Below are 16,204 nucleotides of genomic sequence, written 5' to 3' on the forward strand. Positions count from 1 at the left end.
AAAAATAAAATCTTTAAAAAAAAAAAAAAAAAGAAGATCCTATGACAGCTGTGTTGAAAATGGACTCCATGAAGCAAGGAAGGAAAGAGGGAGACCAGTTGGGTGGCTTTTGTGATAATTCAGGGGATAGATGCTGATGGCTTAGGGAGGGAGGTAGTAGTAGAGATGGTAAGAAGAGATTGGAATCTGGATCCATTCTGAGGGTAGAACTAACACATTTTTTTTTTAAAGATTTTATTTATTTATTCGACAGAGATAGAGACAGCCAGCGAAAGAGAGAACACAAGCAGGGGGAGTGGGAGAGGAAGAAGCAGGCTCATAGCGGAGGAGCCTGATGTGGGGGCTCGATCCCACAACGCTGGGATCACGCCCTGAGCCGAAGGCAGACGCTTAACCGCTGTGCCACCCAGGCGCCCCAGGAACTAACACATTTTAAGGACAGAATTGATGTGAAGTATGAAAGAAAATAATCAAGGATGGCTCCAAGGGTTTTTGTCTGAGAAATTAGAGGGATGGATTGCATTTACTAAGATGGGAAAATTGCAAGAGGGTCATGTTTGTGGGAGAAGATCAGAAGTTTGTTTTTGAACGTGTTACATTTGAAATGGTTGTTAGACAAAGATAGCCAAGTAAAGGTGTCCGTAGCAGTGGTATATACAAGTTTGAAGTGTGGGGGGAAAGTTCTGGGCTAGAGACCTCTGGGGGTAGATGGTATTGTAAACTGATGATACTGGATGAAATCACCTAGGGAGTGAATATAGCTACAGAGGAGAGACAGTTCAGTTCAAGGGCAGATTGGCAAGATGAGAACCCAGTGAAGGAGACTGAAAAGGAATGGCCAGAGGTTTGATCAATGGAATTAATGGAGACAAAGCATCCATCTTTCTTTTGGATCAGAAACTATAAGATTGTAGGCTTGAGTTACCAGGGTTTATCTATCCTGGCAGATAGCAAGAGCCTGTGACAGGAAAGAATGAGGCCACCGTGCAAGAAAGAAGGAGACCAGAAGGGTAAAGAAGAGAATAAGAGATTGAGAGATGTTGAGACCATTGACAACATCTTGGGAGTTCCTGGATTCAACACTGCCTGAAGACTGCATCATCCTGAATTTTTTATTTTATTTATTTATTTATTATTTATTTACTTGTTTGTTTATTTTGTCATCCTGAATTTTTTTTAACTATGTGAGCCAATGTATTATTTTATTGGCTTTAAGTTAGTTTGAGTTGATTTTCTATCATTAGCAATGGAAAGGAGTTTATACAATATTTATTTTCTGTGTTCCAATAATACTTGTTTTCCCCCAGTCTTAACATTTATCACATGTTATAGATTTTGATGGTTTACTTGGCTATAAAGAAGATTGAATCTCTCTCCTCTCCTGTGCCTGAACAATCTTGGGCAAGTCCTCAACCCTCAAATGGATATAGACTCCTTATCTGTAAAAGCATACAGTGGGACCAGATAATATCAAAGATCCCTTCTAGTGTCAATATCCTTCTATTCTTGGTACTTTTTTCTAGGTATTTATTTATTTATTTATTTATTTATTTTTTTTTTAAGTCAGCTCTATACCCAATGTGGGGCTTGAACTCACAACCCTGAGATCAAAGGTTGCATGCTCTACCGACTAAGCCAGCCAAGTACCCCATTTTTTTCTAGTTTTTTAATCTCTAGATAAAGAGTTTTAAAAATCTGCCGTTCCAGGAACTATCGATACACACAACTTAGATGAATCAGAGAGGCATAATGCTGAGTGAAAGAAGCCAGTCTCAAAAGATTATTTATTACACTGGTCCTTTAGCAATGCAGGCATTAGGGACATTGACCCTCCATGCAGTCGCAAATCCTTGTATAGCTTTGACTCCCCCACAACTTAACTACTACAACTTAATGTGAAATAAAGTAACTTAAAACTTACAATATGGTAAGCTAGAGAAAAGAAAATGTTATTAAGAAAATCATAAGAGGGACGCCTGGGTGGTTCAGTCAGTTAAGCATCTGCCTTTGGCTCAGGTCATGATTCCAGAGTCCTGGGATGGAGCCCTGAGCCCACATTGGGCTCCACTCCCCCTGCTTGTGCTCTCTCTCTAACAAACAAATAAATAAATAAATCTTTTAAAAAGTCACAAGAGAAAATACATTTACAGTACTGTACTATATTAAAACAGTACTCTATTTTAATTAAAATCTACCTATAAATGCATCTCGTGGTTCGAACCCATGTTCAAGGGTCAACTGCATTTATGACATTCTTGAAATGATAAAATTTTAGTGACAGAGAACAGATCTGTGGTTCCCAGAAATTAACGGAGGGGGAGATTAACAGAGGGGGGCAGATGTGACCCCAACAAGAAGTTTTTTGGGGTGATGGAATTGTTCTGCATCCTGTTTGTGATGGTGGCTACACACCTTTTATACATGTGTTAAAATTCATAGAACTGTATACCAAAAAACTCAGTTTTACTGTATGACAATTTAAAAAGCCTGGTCTTGTTCTTACTGCCCTACTGTTAGAAAGGAAATGGAAAATGTCTTCATTTTCTACTGTCATATAACAAATGATCACAAATGTAGTGGCTTAAAACAACACCCATTTATTAGCTCACATTTCTGTCGCTCAGAGGATGGCACAGCATGACTGGGTTCTCTGCCCAGGGTATCACAGGCCGAAATCACAATGGTGGCCAGGCCAGATTCTCATCAGGTTGAGGCTCCGTGGAAAAGTCCATCCCTGAGCGTGTTATTGTTGGCAGAATTTGGTTTCTGGCAGGTGTAGGATTGAGGTCCCTGTTCGGTCGTATGCTGTCAGTGGGGGTCACCCTCACTTCCTGCTGGCCACACTCAGGCCCTTCCCATTGTGGATATTTGCTTTCTTCCAGGACAGCTGGGCACATCTCCTCCGACTTTCTCTTCCTGCTACCAGACGGAGAAGACTCTCTGCTTTTAAAGGGATCATTGATTAGGTCAGGCACATCCAGATAATCTCCTTATCTTAAAGTCAACTTTGCTTTATAAGGACAGATGAACACCCCAGGGATTAATGCAGGGCATGTATGTACGGGGAGGGCAGGGAGGAGTTCTTGGGATAGATCTTAGAATCTTGCCTGCCACAAGATACGAGCCAAAAGGAAAAAAAACCCAACAACCCTATTTCGGTAAATGCAGGATTATCAATCGCACCGTGTAGTGTAACAAGCATGATCGAGGAGACTGAAGATATAAATTCAAGCTATAGCTTCACCAATAGACTGTGTTATTATGGTCAGTGATGTGATATGGACCAGGAGTGAACGGTCAAGGAAGAATTCTTGAGATGTTTTCAGTGCAAAAAAGGTTTTATTAAAGCACAGGACCTGTGGGCAGAAAGAGCTGCACTGTGATTGTGAAGAGCGATTGGTTATATACTTTTAAGTTGGGGGTGGGGGGGTGGAGATAAAGGAAAGTTCTAAAGAGAGTTTCATATGTTAAAGAAGATTTAACTGGATCCTGGAGGTCTGGCTATAGTCAAGCTAAAGTTGCTTTTTGCCTCTAGCAAAGCATTGACAGCGAGGCAGTTGTGAGTTCCGGGAGGAATGTCACACTCTGCCTGTCTCAAGAATTTACCAGTGGGCTGCAAGTAGTAAGGAAATTTAATTTTATCTACAGTTCTTTTGCCTTTGTTCTCCTCATCAGTCAAGACCCTTAACTTCTCTGGGCCCCAATTTTATCAAACTTAAAATGCTGATCATGGTGGCTGCTGTATGCATATCATGGAGCGATTTTGGGGACTTCATTGAGGTAATGTAGGTGAATATGTTTTACTCAACTCTAAAGCACTATATAAATATATATAGTTATTACTGTTAATGTTTTGGTTGACATTGATCTGCTTTAACCTCTGCTCCAGGAATGTATTATTTCTAAAAAGAGAATAAAAGAGCAGCAAATTAGAGAAGGTCCCAGAAGCCAAGATCAGGGAGCTTAGATTTAATTCAGCAGGTGATTCGGAGCTGAAGGAGGACTTAAATAGAGGGCTGGGTCACAGAAACTGGCAAGAAAGACGGTTCTTAAGTCAGAGTGGGTTTCTATGGTGATGAGAGATGAAGGAGGCCGCTGAGGACAAGGTTAAAGTAATTAACATGGGAAGTCGGTAAGACACAGACCAAGACCTGGGCTGCAGGATTAAGAAAGGGGCGGAGAAGTGCTTCTACGATCTACTCTCATTTCTCATAGAGGCACATTCGTGTGAAGCATTTCTACCAGTCATGGTCCCTCACTGTCCTTGGGGTATATGGAGAATAGCAACTGACTTTAATAGCAATCTTGACAAAATATAATTAAGAAGGCAAATCTACTGCGAAAGCGATACAATAGTATACCCCAAGGCCAAGCACTTTATTCAGTTTTGTGGGGGAGGGAGTTTGCATTCCGCTGTGCTGGATCTCCCTTGCAGCATTCATCCCTCATTATCACAGGTAATTAGCAGCTGCCTGCTCAAAATAGAGAGCCCCGTGCAGTCATCTGGTTGCCCGGAGCTATCAGCTCACTCCACTCCTGGTATTCCAGATAGATGGGGGACTTCGTTCTCAGAGAAGCAAGGGCCTAACTTGGTAACTAACTAGCTGTCACTCCATAGCCACAAGTGACGTGACTTATGAGGTGGTAGGGTGGAGCGGTTAAGCACCGATTCTGAAGTCAGCTTTCCTGGGCTGCTCTCCCTGCTGCCTTAGTTGCTGACTGAGCATCCCGGGCTTGCCACTTAACTTCTTTCCCAGTATTCTTACTGGCCCCAAAAAACGGGGAAAGTAAGTATAACCTATTCTTGTAAAGCTGTCAGGACGATGAAATGAAATAACCATGTGAAGTGCTCAGAACAATGTCCAGGGTAGGGCAAACACTCAAAAAACAATCACTGTTTTCTGGCCTTTGTTTTATTGGCCTGAACAACATAAATTAAGCGTCTTGAGCTTCAGATTTTGCATTTGTAAAGTGAGGCAATCAAATTTAATATTATTTCTAAGTTACCATCCGCTTAACAGTCTATTCTTCTGTATGATGTATATTTTTATTTATTGCAGTGCCAGTATTTTAGGCACTGATGCCATTCTGCTTTAGTTATTGCTGCTCTATCTATATTCATTCTCTGGTGAAAAGTAGATTGCCCCACCTCCCTTTCATATGCCTTCCCAATCTTTAAAAATGTTGTAGAATCAAAGTATTAGTTTGTGTTAAAGTATAGTGAAAGAGGCGAGACTTACAGATTACTTAGTAACCGCAAGAGAAAAAGTGTAACTTTGTAATGGAGTGATCTTGCCATCATCACTAGTATCTTTTTTTGAAGGACAGTCTGACATTAGGTGCTTCTCCAATTACCTGATTAAGTCAGACCTAGCTTCTAGTTCATAAGAAATTCAGGAGATAGAGGAAAAGTTAAATAGCATAAGGAAACAGAAAAATCCAGAATGTGAGACATTCTACAGGACAACTGTCCTAGACTCTTCAAAATGTCAAAGTTATAAAGAAATAAAGTAATAGAATAGATGAAAAGAATTAGATGAGACAGACCAAATGCAATGAGTAAAAGCTTGATTGGATTCTGGTTCAGCTGGGGAAAACTATAAAGATATTCTTGAAACATTCGAACAAATTTGAATATGGACTGGTAACAGACTACGTTATGGAATTTTTGCTAAAAAAATCAATGTCAATGGTTGTTAACATTTTGTTATGTTTGCTCTCTCTGTCCCTCCCCTCCCTCTCTGTCCCCCTTACTATAAACACACACACACACACTTTGTTGTTGTTGTTAAGTTGAACTGTTTGAAAGCAAGTTGCACACATTTCATCCCCAAACCCCTTGGCATGCATCTCCTAAGAATAAGGACATTCTCCTATAGCTATTATCATCCTAAACAAGGAAAAATTGAGAGCTTTTCCTCTATGGTCAGGAATAAGACAAGGATGTTCACTCTCCCCACTTTTATTCGACATAGTACTGGAAATGGGTTTTTCATATATGGGCTTTATTATGTTGAGGTATGTTCCCTCTAAACCTACTTTGTTGAGGGTTTTTATCACGAATGGATGTTGTACTTTGTCAATGCTTTTTCTGCATCTGTCGAAATGATCATATGGTTCTTATCCTTTCTCTTCTTAATGTGGTGTATTTGCAAATATTGAACTACCCTTGCAGCCCAGGAATAAATCCCACTTGATCGAAGTGAATGATTTTTTTAATGTATTTTTGGATTTGGTTTACTAGTATTTTATTGAGAATTTTTGCATCTGTGTTCATCAGGGATGTTGGCCTCCAATTCTCTTTTTTTTTGGTTGTTTTGGTATCAGGGTAATGTTGGCCTCGTAAAATGAATTTGTAAGTTTTCCTTCCTTTTCTATTTTTTGGAATAGTTTGAGAAGAATAGGTATTAACTCTTTTTTAAGTGTTTGGTAGAATTTGCTTGTGAAGCCATCTGGTCCCGGACCTTTGTTTTTTGGGAGTTTTTTGATTCCTGATTCAATTTGTTTGCGGATTATCAGTCTGTTCAAGTTTTCTCTTTCTTCCTGTTTCAGTTTTGGTAGTTTATATTAGTTTCTAGGTATTTATCCATTTCTTCTAGGCTATCCTATTTGTCGTTTTTCACAATATTCTCTTACAACTGTTCGTGTTTCTATGATATTGGTTGTTATTTCTCCTCCCCATTTGTGATTTTATTTATTTGGGTCCTTTCTGTTTTCTTTTTGATAAGTCTGGCTAGAGGTTTATCAATTTTATTAATGTTTTCAAAGAACTAGCTTCTGGTTTCATTGATCTGTTCTAGTGTTGTTTTGATTTGTTTTGTTTTTGTTTTTAGTTTCTGTATCATTTCTTTCTGCTCCGATCTTTATTATTTCCTTCCTTCTGCTGGCTTTAGGTTTGCCAACAGCATTTTTCACAGAGCTAGAACAAACAATCCTAAAATTTGTATGGAACCACAGAAGACCCCAAATAGCCAAAGCAACCTTGAAGAAGAAAAGCAAGCTGGAGGCATCACAATTCCAAACTTCAAGTTATATTACAAAGCTGTAGTGATCAAAACAGAGTGGTACTGGCACAAAAATAGACACATAGATCAATGGAACAGAATAGAAAACCCAGAAATGAGCCCACAACTATATGGTCAACTAATCTTCAACAAAACCCAATGGGAAAAAGACAGTCTCTTCAACAAATGGTATTGGGAGGGGCGCCTGGGTGGCACAGTGGTTAAGCGTCTGCCTTCAGCTCAGGGCGTGATCCCGGCGTTGTGGGATCAGCCCCACATCAGGCTCCTCTGCTATAAGCCTGCTTCTTCCTCTCCCACACCCCCTGCTTGTGTTCCCTCTCTCGCTGGCTGTCTCTCTCTGTAAAATAAATAAATAAAATCTTTTTAAAAAAATGGTATTGGGAAAACTGGACAGCCGCATGCAAAAGAATGAAACTGAATGACTTTCTTATGCTGTACACACACAAAAAATTCAAAATGGATTAAAGATCTAAATATGAGACTTGAAACCATAAAAATCCTGGAAGAGAACACAGGCAATAACTTCTTTGACATTGACCATAGCAACTTCTTTCTAGACATGTCTCCGGAGGCAAGGGAAACAAAAGCAAACAAACAAACAAACAAACAAACAAACAAAATGATTGCAACTTCATCAAAATACAAAGCTCCTGCACAGCAAAGGAAACCATCAACAAAGCTAAAAGTCAGCCAACAGAATGGGAGAAGATTTTTGCAAATGACAAACCCAATAAAGGGTTAGTATCCAAAATCTATTAAGAACTTACCAAACTCAACACCTAAAACAGGAATAATCCAATTAAAAAATGGGCAGAAGACATGAATAGACATTTTCCTAAAGAGGCCAGCAGACACATGAAAAGATACTCAACGTCACTCATCATCAGGGAAATGCAAATCAAAACTCCAATGAGATATTCCCTCATACCTGTCAGAATGGCTGAAATCAACAACACAAGGAACAGCAGGTGTTGGCCAGGATGTGGAGAAAGGGGAATCCTGCATCCCCCTGGCCAAAAAAGAAGCTTTTGTGCTTCAAAGGATACCATCAAGAAAGTGAAAAGACAATCTACAGAGTGGGAGAAAACACTTGCAAATCACATATCTGCTAAGGAACTTATAGCCAGAATGTATAAAGAACTCTTAAAAAGGCAAATAATCCAATTAGAAGACAGGGCAAAGGATTTGGATAGATGTTTCTTCAAGGAAGATACATGAATGGCCAATAATCACACAAAACATTGTTCAATATCATTAGCAACCAGGGAAATGCAAATCACAACTGTATTTACTAGGGTGACTAAAATAAAAATCACAGACAAAAACAAGTATTGAGGAAGCTGTGGAGAAATTGGAACCTTCATACATTGTAAAATGGTGCAGCCACTTTGGAAAACAAACTGGCAGTTCCTCAGAAAGTTAAATGTAGAGTTACCTATGACCCAGCAATTCCACTCTTAGGTATACAGCTAAGAAGATTGAAAATATATGTCCACACAAAAAACTAGAGCACAAATGTGTATAGCAGCATTATTCATAATAACCCCAAAGTAGAAACAACCCAGATGTCCATCAACCAATGAATGGATAAACAAAATGTGATCTATCCATCAAATGGAATATTATTTGGCAATAAAAAGGAATGTATTATTGATATGTGCTAAAACGTGAATGAATCTTGAGCAAGATTAGCCCACATGCAATGTAGGAGGGAGGAATCTGGAAGAGATTACCTTTACTTGTAACACTAATTGTAAATTGGGTTGTTCCTAAAGCCCTCTTAATTTGGGTAATTCATTAGAGGGACACATAGAACTCACTGAAAGGTGATATCCTCATGGTTTGTTACAGGAAAAGGCTCTAGATTAAAATCAGCCAAGGAAAGAAGTACATAAGACAGAGTCCAGGAGGATTCCAAATATGAAGCATCTGGTTGACCTCTCTCTAAGTGACCAGGATAGCACTGTTCTCCTGAGATTGATATAGACAATATGCAGGCAGTATTGCCAATCAGGGAAGCTCACCGGAGCCCTGCTGTCCAAGCTTTTACTGGGCCTCCATCATGTAGGCATATCTGGTTGCTTATGTGGCTGATCTCAGTCTCTAGCCCCTCAGATATCTATTGATACTGGGGGTGACCTAAAACCCACACTAAATCACATTGCTGGTCTTTCTGGCCAGCCCCCACCCTAAGACTCTTTGATGTGGCTGGCCTCCACCCTGAATCATTTTTAGACTATCTGGTGACCCAAGACTCCCAAACAAAGATATTTCTATTAAGTGTGACATTTCAAGAGCCTAGAGATTACTCCCAAGAAGCTGAGGACAAAGGCCAGATCTCTGTGCAAGATTAATTCTGGACTACAGAAACCTTGGAAACATTATGTTAAGTGAAAGAAGCCAATCACAAAAGGCCAGATATAATTTCATGCATATAAAATTTCCAGAACAGACAAAGGCACAGAGACAAAAAGTAGATTAATAGTTACTAGGGGGTGGGGGATGGGGAACGCCTGGCTGGCTCAGTCTGTAAAACATAGGACTCTTGATCCCAGGGCTGTGAGTTCAAGCCTTACATTGGGCATAGAGCTTACTTAAAAAAAAAAAAAAAAAAAAAGTTACGTGGGGCTGCGTTGGGTGGGAGTAGAGGATGAGAAAGGTGAGTGACTGCTAATGGGTACAGGGTTTCTTTTTGGAGTGTTGAAAAATTATATAGTGCTGATGGTGTCACAACTCTGTGAATATACTAAAAACCACCGGTCTGTATGCTTTAAAAGGTGAATTTTATGGAATGTGAAATATATTTCAATAAAGCTATAAAAGTGAAGTCAAGTAAAATGAAAAATTAATAAAATGAATAAATAAGTGAATAAAAAGTATGATATAGTATCCCTTCATTAATTTTTTTTTCCAAATTAAATTTAGAATTATTTTGTTGAGTACTTTTTAAAAAGCGTGTAGGAATGTTTTTGAGTTGACCATGAGTTTACTTAGAGCTGATATCTTTACAGTTTTATGTCTCAGGAACACTGGTTAGGTGTTGACTTATTAAAATCTTCTTTCATATCTTTCAATAACATTTTGAAGTTTTCTATATATAGATTGTACTCATCTCTCAGGATATTGATTCCTAGGTATTTCATTTCTTTGTTATCATAAATGCAATCTCTGTTTTTATATTATTCCTAAATATAGCAGTAATTTTTATTAAGCAAACCAAAAATGTTCTGAAACATAGAGATTTATGAGTAGAATCAAGTTTTTGACTGTAGGTGACAACGTTAGGGTTAACTTGTATATGGTGAAATGTGTTCCTACATCTCCTTCCTGGGACTGAGTAGTTCTTTGGTTTGATGTACAGGAAAGCAGCTTTGCTATCAGCGACTTCCCTCCTTGAGCTAAGAGACTTCCTGTTTAAAAGCACTTGCAAGACCTGCTGACCCCATTTCTTTTCTGATTTAATTATTCTTTTTGAAAGTTGCCTCCAACCTGAAGGGGATTTGAAAGGTAAGTCTCCAGTGGGAATGAAGCTTTAGACCCAATTCCTTTTTCTGTTGAACAGCCTGGCAGGGGAACAATTTGTCCCCTGCCCTGAGCGCTGTCGTTTGTTTTGATCATTTTCATTCCCTATCAAGTGTGCTGCTGGCTCAGAAGGCAGCCATCTGATGTCTGAAGTGACTCCTTCCATTACTTCCTTGTCTTTTCGCTAGTAACAAGATATGCCCCCAGAATATGCCTGTTGGTGATTAAGAAGCTGGAGTGTGTGTGCATGGCTATGGATTTAATAACCCTATGGAGAAAATATACTGGCACAATAAGAATGGTTATTATTTGCTGATGAGCTCTTCTGTGCCTGTTTGTCTCATTTACCCCCTTACAACAGCCGTATGAGTAGTTAACTCTTGTCTCCATTTTACAGACCAAGAAACAGAGGCTCAGAGATGTTATGTAAATTGCCCAAGGTGACAAATAGAAAGTGACCAATCTGGACCTTCATCCCAAGGAATATGATCTTAACCACTTTTCCATACTGGCCCCCGAGTGGAAGAGTCTACTTTTCTAAGAGATCTGGAGTCAGACGTGAGTTTGAGTCCTGCCCCCACCTTTAGCAAGTCTACCTACCTGAGAAGGCTGTGAAGATGATGTGAGATAATGAATGGAAAGGGTTAAGTGCTTGGGTCACCGCAAGTACTAAATAAATATCAGCTGTTATTCTTCAAAAATGTATCACAAAGGGACACCTGGGTGGCTCAGTCTGTTAAGCATGACCCCAGGGTCTGGGGATCAAGTCCTGCATTGGGCTCCTTGCTCAGCGGGGAGCCTTTCTCCCTCTGCCTGTCGCTCCCCCTGCTTGTGCTCTCTCTCTCTCTGACCAATCAATCAATCAATCTTAAAAAAATGTATCACAAATTTATCAGAAAATTGGTTTTTTCTGTACCAGACCGTGTGCTAATTTGGGGGACTCAGAGAAATACCGCACAGTCCAAGTCCTAATTACCAGGGGGTTGGTCCCATCTGGAGCTTGTGGACTGAATCTGGCTTTCAGAAGTATTCTGTTTGTCACCGCCCTTCCTCCACACACTTTAGAACTTTTGAATTGGGTGCAGACAATTCAAAATAGAGAGATGATAAAAATCTGGACTTCCCACTGCTTTTGAAAACCAGTAGAGCTGGCAACACTGGGACTGCATTCTCCCATGGTGGCTATCATCTAGAATGCAGTTTGTCACGTAGGAATGTGAGCCACAGACCCCACCACCCCCTGTTGGGTCCAAACCCAAGGGAGTCACTGGCCATTCATTGCTGCAGTTGCGCTGTTTTTCTTATGATAGAAGTAAAACTTCTCATGTTCCTAGGATGCTCTCAAGAGAAATCATAAGATAGGTCAAGGGAGCTGCCGGATTTAAGAAGAATGAATGACATTTTTGCTTAAAAGCCAGGATTATTCTCTTGTCTGACCTGCTTCACTCATTTTGATTATCTTCTCAGCCTCTGTAGGCATATGCGTTGGCAGCCCCCGGCTTGAAAAAGTAACCTCACAGTGTGAGTAAGTGCCATGCTGGAGGTGACCTCAAGATGCTTTGGAAGTACCAAGAAGAGGAACTTAACCAGGCCTGGAAGTTCAGAGGATACTTCCTGTAATGTCACCTGACCAGGGTCATGTGCCATTAGTGGGTGAGGTCTAGAAGGAGAGTGACAGAGGGTTGGGCAATGGGTGGAGTTGGGGAGCTGTTTAAGCAGATGGAACAGCTTAAGAAAGGGCTCAGAGGTGGTAGCAGCAGCCTTTGGATCCTCTATGCCTACTGATCTGCATTTGGCCTTCTACCCTGACCCCTTCCCAGAGGGGCTGGTGTCTCTAGCTCTTGCATCACTAACAGACAAAAGATGACCCTACCCAGTCAATGACTGGACCCAGTCCTGGCTCCATACACCAGCTGCACTCACATCCCCAGGTCTCCCTGACTCACCAGACATACGTGAACCATGGGGCACCACCCCTTAAAATCCCATCAACAAAAGCTCTTAACAGAAGGAGTTTCCCACCCATCACTCAGGTACACATCAACAATAATATAGAGCTATTCCTTCAGATGAGGGGCTGAGAATATCTTAGTGTTTAAATCATAGAAGTCAGAGTCTGTGTGACTGGTGGAATTTACACCCCTCTGCAAAATAAACCACCCCTAAATACCTGTTCCTGACAAAGGCAAATTACATTTTCCCCAGGGCAATAAAGAGAAGCCTCTAGAGGTGAAAGTGTTTCTCTGGGAGGAGTCCAGAAAAGTGAAGAGAGAAGGAATCTAGCACCTCTCAATTTGAGAATGGAAGTCTGTTTCATGGGCAGGACCAGGCTCCAGGCTCTGTCCATAGGAAAAGTAATTTTGTTCATAGTGGGTAAAACCTGTGAACTTCTTTTTTTTTTTTTTTGGAGGGCATCCATCCAACAAGGGAACTACCAGGTCTAGCTGTGATTGGTGGGAAGGTCAACAGAAAGTGAAGGACTTGAGTCTATCCTTGCTCACAGGCAGGAGTCCATTCCTACCAGGGGTCTGAGAGACTTGGCAGGCTGGTTGAAGGCTTGAGGATAGAGCAGACTTCCCTTGCTGAGTTCAAGGTCAAGTTCAACATCCACTCAAGAACTCTGCTCCAAACCATGATAAGATACCACTCCGCGGTCACTAGGGTGGCTATAATAAAACAGACAGACAATAACAAAGTATTGATGAAAATATAGAGAAATTAGGGACGCCTGGGTGGCGCAGTCGTTAAGTGTCTGCCTTCGGCTCGGGGCGTGATCCCGGCATTCTGGGATCGAGCCTCACATCAGGATCCTCCACTAGGAGCCTGCTTCTTCCTCTCCCGCTCCCCCTGCTTGTGTTCCTTCTCTCACTGGCTGTCTCTCTCTGTCAAATAAATAAATAAAATTTTTAAAAAAAGAAAATATAGAGAAATTGGAATCCTCATACATTGCTGGTGGGAATAAAGGGTGCAGCTCCCTGGAAAACAATTTGGCAGGTCCTCAAAATGTTAATCATAGAGTTACCATATGACCCAGAAACTCCACTCTTAGGTATATACCCAAGAGAAATGAAAACATGTTCACACAGAAACCCATGCACAATGTTCATAACAACAAAATATTCATAAGAGCCAAAATGTGGAAACAACCCAAATGTCCATCAAATGATGAATGGATGAGCAAAATGTATCCCCATACAGTAGAAAACCCTTCAGCAGTAAGAACTGAGTAGCAACACATGATAAAACATATACGAACCCTGAAAACATTATACCAAGTGAGAGAAGCCCGTCACAAAAGGCCAGACATTATGATTCCATTTACAGGAAATGTTCAGAACAGACATGACCATGACAGCATGGGGTAGTGGTTGCCTGGGGCTAGGGCCAAGGTGGTGGGGACCAGGAGCGGGGACCAGGAAAGACCAGTGGGTTTCTTTTTACAATATTGGATTGGGTTTCTTTTTATAATGTTGAAAAGGTCCTAAAATTAGATAGTGATGATGGTTGTACAACTCTGTGAATATAGTAAAAACCACTGAAATGTACTCTTTGAAAGGGTGAATTTTATGGTATGTGAATTATATTTCAACAAAACTGTTATTAAAAAAAAGATCTCTGCTCCAAGTTTCCTGAGACCCCCTCTGAGATCACTGGAAGCCACAGTGGAGGTGCTCCTTTTTTTTTTTTTTTTTTTAAAGTTCTTCAGCCTCTCTTTATTTACTAACTCCATATCAGCTGGTTGCCTAGGCCTTCTCCTAGTGGGGATATGTCATGAAGGCAGACTCCTGGCTTTACCACTAGTTGTATGATATCGAACAAGTTAGTTAACTTCTTGACTTAAGTCTTCTCATTTGACAAAAGAGATATTAATTGTACCTTCTTCATAGGTTAAGTATGAAATATGATAAATACCTGAAGTCTGTTTAGAAGAGTACCTGGCACATAGTTAAGCTCCATATGTAAGTGTAATGATTATTTATATATTAAAATCCTACATCACTATTTAACACGTAGTAATTGCCCTGTAAGGATTAGTTATTAATATTACTGTTACTATTTTTAGTAGAGAGGGTAAGGGCTAACTTGTCTGAGACTTTGTTCTGCTACTGATGGACATTTGCTCTGCTTACAATTTGGAGTTAGTAGCGAACAACGCGGCCTTGAATATTGGTGCATTAGTTTCTCTAGGGTATATACACTTAGGAAGGTGGCTGAGTCATGGGGTATGCAGATCTCCCTGTTTCTGGGTGATGCCAAACCAGGTTCAAAGTGGTTGATTCAGCTTATAGTATCACTTCCAACACTTGGTAGGCTCGTCTTGCAAAATTTTATATCTGGTTTGTAATGATGGTATTGTCTTTAATTTGCATTTCCCTGATTAGTGATGAGGAGAGTGCCTTTGATTTCCTCTTTTGTGAAGTTCCTGTGCAAGTCTCTTGTCCCTTTCTGACCAGGTTATATGTCTTCTTTTTTTTTTTTTAAGATTTTATTTATTTGAGAGAGAGAGCAGAGGGAGTGGGAGGGGACCGAGGGAGAGAGACAAGTAGACTCCCTGCTGAGCAGGGAGCCTGATGTGGGGGCTTGATCCCAGGACCCTGAGGTCATGACCTGAGCCGAAGGCAGATGCTTAACCGACAGAGCCACCCAGGTGCCCCTATGTGTCTTTTTCTTGTCAATTTGTGGGAATTCTTCATGTGGTTTGGAAACTAATCCTTTGTCCATTGCATGCACTTGTAGTTCTCTTCCTGTCTTTTTGCTCCAACATGATACCTTTTGATGAACAGAAAATTTTGAATATTAAGCAAATTTATGAATCTTTTCTATTCTGGTTACTGTTCTTCATGTGTTGTCTAAGAAGTTCTTCTCTGCCCCAGGGTCTTGAACGTGCTTTCCTGTATTCTCTTGTAAAAGCTTTTTAGTTTTTCCTTTTACACTTGGGTCAATTCCACCTGGCACTGACTACTGTGCATGAGGTGAAATACGAGTGTAATTTCAATTTTTTCTACATGGATGCTCAATTGTATCAGTACCATTTATTAAAAAGTCCTCTCTTTCCTCACAGATCTGCTGGCCATCTCTGCCATGTAGCAAGTGTGCGTAGTGTCGATCTGTTTGGGGGGCTGTTTATTCTGTTCCTCTTACAACTGGTCCTCTCACCTTCTTCTGCTTATTCAATGGCCTCAGAAATATTTCTCTTGGCTTTTTACCATGAGAATCAGCTTATCAAGTTCTACCCCCCAAAAAATTAAAAAGTAAAAAGTAAATAAAACTGTTCCCAATCCGTGTACATCTCAAGGTCTAACTGGAGGGTAGTGGGCAGGAACTTCCTTTTTCCACATGGAAGTGAATGAAGAAGCATGTAGATTTAGTAGCACCTCTTTTATTGGCTAGCTGTCTTATCCCAGGGCCATCAGTATGGGGTTGAAAACAACAAACAAGAGAAGGACAGAGCCAAGGGATTCACTAAGGACAGAGTCAGACAGTGTTTTCTACATCCTTCTTACCTCTGGGTGCTGCAGCCTTTTCAGTTTGAGTTGGGGTTTCTTTGGGATGCAACCAAAAACATCCTAGCTTCTCTTAAATACGGCTTGAATGCGGAAGCAAGTAAAAAAAGCCTTCTCATAAAAAGGAAAACAGCTGTCACAAAAGCTATGAAT

The 16,204-nt window shown here is 40.5% G+C and overlaps 1 long non-coding RNA gene across 1 annotated transcript in view; it reads left to right on the forward strand.

Annotated features, from left to right (window-relative positions):
• Window positions 1–13,336, forward strand: part of LOC117795926 — a 15,447-nt gene extending 2,111 nt beyond the window's left edge. Inside the window, exons 2-4 of the long non-coding RNA XR_004620114.1 lie at window positions 10,387–10,532; window positions 10,945–11,105; window positions 12,015–13,336. This is a non-coding gene — a long non-coding RNA (uncharacterized LOC117795926). The remainder of the gene's footprint in view (window positions 1–10,386; window positions 10,533–10,944; window positions 11,106–12,014) is intronic.
• Window positions 13,337–16,204: the final 2,868 nt, after the last annotated feature.

The sequence above is a fragment of the Ailuropoda melanoleuca genome, chromosome 14, assembly GCF_002007445.2.
Source record: "Ailuropoda melanoleuca isolate Jingjing chromosome 14, ASM200744v2, whole genome shotgun sequence".
Classification (NCBI taxonomy): domain Eukaryota; kingdom Metazoa; phylum Chordata; class Mammalia; order Carnivora; family Ursidae; genus Ailuropoda; species Ailuropoda melanoleuca.